Below are 8,000 nucleotides of genomic sequence, written 5' to 3'. Positions count from 1 at the left end.
GCTTCCCACAGTCAGCTCCTGCCTGTTGCTCAGACAAAAAGCCTTAAAGTCGCCTTAGATTCCTTGCTCTCTCTCCAGCGTTAGAGCCAAACCATGAGCAAATCCTGCCATTTCCCCTTCAGATCTGCTTTCCTCTACCCCCAGTTTCTAGCACATCTGACCACTTCTCGCCACTCCCAAGTTTCCTGGCTGGCTCAGCATCACCTCCTGCCTGTATTCCTGGAAAATTCTCCTCGTGGGGTCCCTGTGTAGAAGGTTTCTGCCCTGGGGCCTGTATCAGCCATGGTTCTCCAGGAAAAGGTACCCGTAGGCTATACATGTTAAAATGCATTTTTAAAGGAATGGGCTCATGCCATGTGGAGGCTGGCAAGCTTGAAATCTATAGGACAGGCCAGCAGATTGGAAACAGGTGGGAGTAGATGCTGCCATCTTGAGGCAGAACTTTTTTACAGGGAATCCTGTTTTTGCCCTTAAGGCCTTCAACTGATTGGGTGAGGCCCACCGGCATTAGGGAAGGTGATCACCTTTACTTAAAGCCAACTGATGGCAGATGTTAACCCCACCTACCACATAGCTTTGCACCAACACCGCAACAGTATTTGATTAAATCCCTGGGCACTGTGGCCTGCAGAGTCTGACCCATAAAACTCACCATCCAAGCCCCTTACGCAGGAGACAGACTGGTCCTCTCTCCTCTACTCTCACCCCCAGTGACTGCCCGTCGTCCTCACAGTAGAAGCCCTGCCCTAACTCCGGGCATCTCTCCCTGCTCGTTCTCCCTTGCTCCCTCCTTTCTGCTGCGTTTCTCTCCTTGCTGAGCCTATTCTTGGGATGATAGCACGAGCAGTACTGGATGGACATCCCTGCTGTGCCTTGAAGTCCCACGTCCTTCTGTTTCCAGGGCCTTTGCACGTGCTCTCTTTCTGCCTGTTTCCAGGGCCTTTGCACGTGCTCTCTTTCACCAGACCCTTGTATGATTTCACCTCTCTTCTTTAGGGTGTCTGCTCCAATATAATGATAGAAGGGAGAGCTTCCCTCACCGCTCTATGTGGAATGGCATCGTCCTCACTCGCTTCCACACACCCTGTCTCCTTTCCTCTGCTTTACTTTCACTCATAGCACTAATTGCCATCTGACTTATTCACCAGTTTACTGGTGAGGAACTGGTCAGGAACTGGTCAGGAACTGGGGTTCCTGAGCCCAGGATTCCTGGGGCTTTGTATTTGGCATCTACAGCTGTGTCTCCATCAAGTAGGATAACACCCAACACACAGTATGTCCTCAATAAATAATTGTGAGTAATGATTGAATTAGAAAGAATAACTCCAATAGCTGCTAGTTACAAAGAGGTGAAATGGGTGTTCTATGGTTGATGAGGGTTTAATTTTGGTACAACCAAATTACAGTTTCACAATTTGGACCAATTTTAACAAAGCTAGAAAAAAATTAATGCATGTACCATTTTACGTAGAAATCCTACTTTGAATAGTTTATCTTAAAACACTACTGTCTCAAATAAAGGTTGTTCATGGCAGTTGCAAACGTCCATTTCATTGCAAAAAGATTTTGAGAACAAGCTAAGAGTCAGTAATCCATGAGAGAATGGTTAAATCAATTAAAATATAGCCACACCATAGAATACGATGTAGCCATTCAACAAAAAAGCAGATTTTCATGTCCTTATTTTAAAAGATGATGCTAGTATAATGTCAAATAAGGAGAAGTTTCAAAGCTATTATAAGTTGACCCAGTTTTGTTAAAATATTATGCACTTATTAATTTATAGTTACAATTAATTTATCATTAATTATTAATATACGTGCACAAGCCTATTATAGAGATATGTATATGCACCAATTACATAGAAGGCCATCCAGAAGGTCATCCCTTGAGGCAATATTATGAGTATCTCTGGGAGATAGATCCCTGGGATGATAGCATGTGTAGTATTATCTCTACAATCAAGATAAAGGTTTACAACTACACAGACAAGATTAAAAGCCAAGATTCATGTCAATTCCAATACGCAAGTTAGACCCACGAGCAGACTGTGGTCTAGAATTTTGCCTTTCATGGAAAAGTAAATAGTGAATATGTTTTGCCTAGAAGGCTTTACCACCTCACGTGGTGAAGGCATGAAAGCAATGCTGTGTGGATGTTTCCATTGCACAGGATATAAAGCATGCTGGAGGTGTGCTTCCTAGCTCCCTTCGGCCGTGCAAACTCACGCAAACTCGCGTTGCATGAGGGCTGTGGTGTGCTGGCTGCGGGGGAAAGGAGAGCTCAGGGGGAGACACAGCGCCTGGTGAAGGGCCTACCAGAAAGGAACCCTCTCAGAAACAGATGTGAGACACCTTCTCCTGTGCCCAGAAACAAGTGGAGAGTGCTACAGGCTGAGATGCCCTGTCTATAAGCAGAAGCCACCTGCAGGAAATTGAAGCTTGCCTGTTGGGTGACCTGTAGGAGACAGAGGACTGGGGAACGTGGCTTTCGTGTGTAGAAGAGAAAGCGTGGCCCATGGTCCCCATTCACGAATGCCAGCACGCCCTGCTCACCCTTGGGATACCCCCCCACCCACTCCCTTGGACTCCAGTGGCCACTTTCATCACAGAATGCAACTGATTCTCCTGTTCCTTCCTCACTTCAAACTTAATGCTTAAGACATCTCTGTTATGACTCCGGCTTCTCTCTACTATGATTCTCATTCCCTTTCAAAGCCAAGCATTCCTGCAGCATCTCTGATGGACCCTCCTGGCACCACCAAGCCCCCGGAGACCTTGCAATTTCTTCCTATATCCTAACAGTTGGGACTTGGACAGTTAAATGTTTCTCTAAATAAATCTATGTCATAAATACACTACTGTGTGTAAAACAGATAGCTAGTGGGAACCTGCTGTATAGCACAGGGAGCTCAGCTCGGTGCTCTGTGATGGCCTAGATGGGTGGGATGGGAGGCGGAGAGGGAGGTCTAAGGGGGAGGGGATGTGCGTATGCGTAGGGCTGATTCACTTCACTGTGCAGCAGAAACTAACACAACATTGTAAAGCAATTATACTCCAATAAAAAATTTAAAAATAAATAAATCTATGTCACCCAATAGACTCTTTCCAAAATGCTGTGAGATTTGCGATACAACCCAGTCTTCAGGGAGGGATGTCAACATCATTGTTGAATAATATGTCCCTCATTCTTCCCCCACCCCGACTCCACAACAACAATTCATGGTTCATCCACAGACAAAGGTGCCTCTGTGGAAGCTGTGGGATCCAGCACCATATGTCAAGGGACCCAGGGACAGCCTCGCCCACGCACGCACCTGGTGATAGGCAGGCAGACCTTGGTCCCAGGTGTGCACCCTGCTGGGGCCCACGAACCAGCACCAGCCCCTCTCAGCCATGGGAGCCCTTGAAAAACGCTGTCTTAGACAATCACCTACAGTCAAGGGAGCCTGTGAAGTCCAGGTTTCCAGAGGAGAAGGTCCTGCACAACTTTGGAGCAAAAAATACAAGTTTGGATGCACTCGCGTGGGTAAGAGGAGAAGTTTGACTTTACCACATCATCCTTCTCCCAGGGCAGCCCAGCTGAGGGCCAAGACAGCTCATGATCTTCCACGGGGGAAGGTGTGAGCCTGTGAGGGCCACTTCTCTCTCACTCCATCCCGAGTACCAGATCGTGGCTGCAGGACTGGGCGCAGGAAGAGGCTGGGAGGGCGGTACTGTTCCTGGTAACTTCATGGTAACAAAGGGCTCAAAAAGGCCATCAGGCCTTTCTGACCCTTCTCTCCCACGGGTAGTGCTCATGAATCCTTTGGGTCCATCTTTTTACTCTCCTTATACCATTTACAAATACTTACACCACAGCCCCATAACGGGGCTATTCCACTCATCGTTTTATAAAATATATTTAAATTGTGAAACATTTTAAGTAAGAAATTCCCCATCTATAAAATGAGAATGATAACTGTAATCTACCACATGGGGTCATGTGAGAATTAAATGAACACACGTAAAGCGCACAGACTAGCGTCTAGTATACGGTGAGTGTTGAATACATGTTAGGTGCTAGCGTAATAGTTGTACAGCAATGTATAGAAAATAATATAATCAATACTTGTGAACCCACTATCAATATTAAACATACATTAGGAATGTATCTGGGAATATCTGCTTCAAATTTTTCTTTTTTAAAAGAAATGAAACATTACAGATATACTAAACCATTAAAGCTAGCTGTGCCTTCTCTTTTCTTCCCTACAGCTAATCGACATCCTAGAATTCGTGAGCTTCATACCAATGTGTGTTTAATTATATGTTTGTTTAATTTTATTTAATAATTGTTTATTTGTTTAATTTTATATTTAATTAATGATACCACGATATATGTATCCTCTTGAAACTTGCTTTTTTCACCTAACATTATATTTTTGATATTTAGCAATGTTAACATATGTAGCTCTATTTCTTTTAATTGCTCTATAGTGTTCCATTGAAAGATTTCATCACCAGGACCATTACTACCGTACTCAGGAACCATTAAGTTGCTTCCATTTTCCACTATCACAGTTATACAGTGACCATTGATAGATAGGTATTCAGATGATAGACAGATATAGATAGATGATAGATAGATAGATAGATAGATCGGTGATAGATAGATAGATATATAGATAATAGACAGACCAAATGAGAGAGAGAAATCTCCTTGGGTACATGTACATGAGTTTCTTCTTTAGGGTCAGACTTTTTTTTTTTTTTGGCCAGCCACACAGATAATGGGATCTTAGTGCCCTGACCAGGGATCAAACCCGGGCTCTCGGCAGTGAAAGTGTGGAGTACTAACCACTGGACCGCCAGGGACTTCCCTAGGGTCAACCTTCATGGTAGATCAGGATAGGTTATGCTGCAGTAACAAGTTAATCCTAATACCTATTGACATGTATAATATATATAGCTGTAATAAAGCTTACATCTTACTGATGTTGCAACAGGGAAATGTTTATGTCACAATCCACACTCTGAGTAGCAGCATCTTTGTGCTCACTTCCTTCCTGGCATGGAGCGCCTCCCAAGCTCTCTAAGGGAGACAACTTCCCATCCAGTCACTGCATCCAGCTCAAAGTCCACGATCACTGGGGGATACCCTGCAGTCTCTCCATCTGCTGATAACCAGAAATAATTGCAATAAATGTACAAGTGTGTTTTCATACAGAAAAGGTGAGAATAGGGCTTCCCTGGTGACGCAGTGGTTAAGAATCCGCCTGCCAGCGCAGGTGACACGGGTTCGAGCCCTGGTCATGGAAGATCCCACATGCCGCGGAGCAACTAAGCCCGTGCGCCACAACTACTGAGCCTGCGAGCCACAACTACTGAAGCCCACATGCCTAGAGCCCGTGCTCCACAACAAGAGAAGCCACCGTAATGAGAAGCCTGCACACCACAACGAAGCGTAGCCCCCGCTCGTCGCAACCAGAGAAAGCCCGAGTGCAGCAACAAAGACAAAACGCAGCCAAAAATAAATAAATAAAATACATAATTTTTTTTTAAAAAAGGTGAGAATAGAACATACACATAGCGGCCCTTGCTGTGCAGCGTTTTGAGGGCCTGCAGAGAGATACTGTAAGGGTCCCTAGGAAGCATGGGGTGAAGTGCTCGGTTTAAGTACTGATTCTGCATCTGAATGGAGCCATCGTGTTCGTTGTCCTTGTCACTGGCTTGACCCTCCTTTGTTCCCCACTTGGACACGTTTGACGTGGGCTTCCCGGAACATGCTTCCTTGGGAGATACACATTTTCTCAGCTTCCTTCCTTCACCTCTTCATTGAAGTTTAGGGTCTAAGGATGTTTCAAGATTTTGAACAGCAATGGACTTTCTTGCCTTAGGTTTCCAATTTCCTTGGCAGTAAAACTCCCCTCAAAACTCATTAGATGTCCACTCCATTTGCTTCCAGTCACTTCCAGGTGACCACTGTTTGCTTAGAGATGCTCTCAGATCTTTTTCTTTGCTTTCTCTTTCCCACTGCCCAGCTCTAATCTGCAATTCAAGGACAGTTTCCTGGAGGCAATGGGGCTTTGGTGGAAAGGCCACACCTGTAATTTACTCTTTATTTTCACATGGTCAGTCAAGTTACAGAGATTTTATAATCTCATCTCTTACATCTTTGGACTCAAAGCAGTCATTTTTTTTCATAGTAAGAAGTCCAAATTTCTGACTCTTTTGTATTATTCCTTTTTATTTATTTTTACAAATAAGTTGATCTTTCCGGTGCTCACCTTTCTTGTAATATGTTATCACAACCCTCCCACATTGGCTCAAACGTGTTACCTGGTCTTCCTGCAAGGGGGGTTGGGACACATTAGGAACACAGATATTCGCTGACCAGCACAACTTGTGGACTAATTACATTCTAACCTGTTCGTATCAATGTACACTCACTTCAGCAGTGGGTAAGACTTAGCTTATCCATGTCCTTGTGTGCACTTAGGTTTAGCAGACTTTCTTTTTTGTTGTTATTCTGTTCAGAAATCTGTGCAGCAAACGGTAAACTCCCTAAGGATTGGGACTGTGTCTTCTTTCCCATACTTCCAGCAACTAGCATATTGTCTGAAATGTACCTGAATGTTGATGTAATGAATGTTGCTTGAATAAATGAATGAATAATAGGATGACAAGCAATGAATGTTGTTTGAATAAATGAATGAATAGTAGGATGAATAGTAGGATGACTTTTTTAAAAGAAAAAGTAACCAGTCCCAAGGATATACATACCAAAGTGACTGCTACAAGACTTTGATCTTGACAAAGGTTTGTTATAGTTTATCTCATATCTCTTCAAAAACAGTGTTTCTGTGGCATTAGCCAGAATAATGGCCAATTAAAAGAAGGATTTTCCTACCCCTCCACTTCTCCCCCACAAATCCATTTGGTCTCTAAATACAGTAGCCCTCATAACATGGAATAACACATCCCTTTGCCTCTACATCCAGCTTCTCTGCCTCCAAAGTAGATCTTCCCTGACCCCATCTCTTGAGTGAATAACTCTCCCTTTCTTGACAAGCAAGTAAATGCAGCTTTGTGTGTTGGTCTGTTTTTAGTTCCAGTGGTCTTTATGTCACTCTTTGACATTGCAGAAATTCATTTCCCTATATCTTGACTGGTGATGTATCAAAATGAGATGGCACGTTACAGTGATAAGAGTTTAGGAACTGAGCAAAAGCCACACCTGGGTTTGGATCCCAGTTCTATTATTTAAGTGAACTTTAAGCAAATCAACTCACCATTTTACATTTTCATTCTCTCCCCTGTGTAATGGGATATCAGGTGCCTACTCAATGAGATTCCAAAGAACATAAATAACCCATAGAAAGCAACTTGTACATAGAGAACTCAACAAACATTAATAAAGTCTAATTTATTTCTATACATGGTAAAATGTTTCTGTTTCAGTTGCCACCCGTGTGTCTCTGAAAGCAGAGGGAATCAGGCCCTAGGAAGAGATGGACATCTTAAGGAGACCTGTGATGAACACACCTTCCAGTCCATAGAAAGTAAACCTTGCTTATCTCTTTCTCTCTCTCTAACCTCAAACCCTACAGTTCCAAGTTAGGGTTAAAACCCTCATGTTTATACCTATCACTGACATTTGATCTTCACTGCAGCCCTATATACAGTTGTCCAAAGTAACTGGACTTGCATTTACTCTGAGTGTTCAGACCATGTTATAGGCAAAGTGCAGGTACAAAGGTTGTCATGTGCAGTGCAAATCCCCATGGTAGTTTTGTAACGGCAGTAGAGCACTGTGTCATTTCATTAAACGGATATTTATTCAATGACTACTACATTTTATTAAATGCTTATACATAAACTTGCATTGGCAAATAAGAAATAAGTTTAATCTGTATTGCAGCAGTGCTGAATTTCCTATCCCTATCAAACAATTGAAAGTATTTTTTCCTGGAGAAAGTTATTGAATGGAAGCAGAAAATACTCTAAGAACTACTATTT

Source organism: Lagenorhynchus albirostris, chromosome 12 (genome assembly GCF_949774975.1).
Source record: "Lagenorhynchus albirostris chromosome 12, mLagAlb1.1, whole genome shotgun sequence".
NCBI classification, from domain to species: domain Eukaryota; kingdom Metazoa; phylum Chordata; class Mammalia; order Artiodactyla; family Delphinidae; genus Lagenorhynchus; species Lagenorhynchus albirostris.
The sequence above is the reverse complement of the archived record's forward strand: the minus strand, read 5'-3'. Positions refer to the sequence as shown.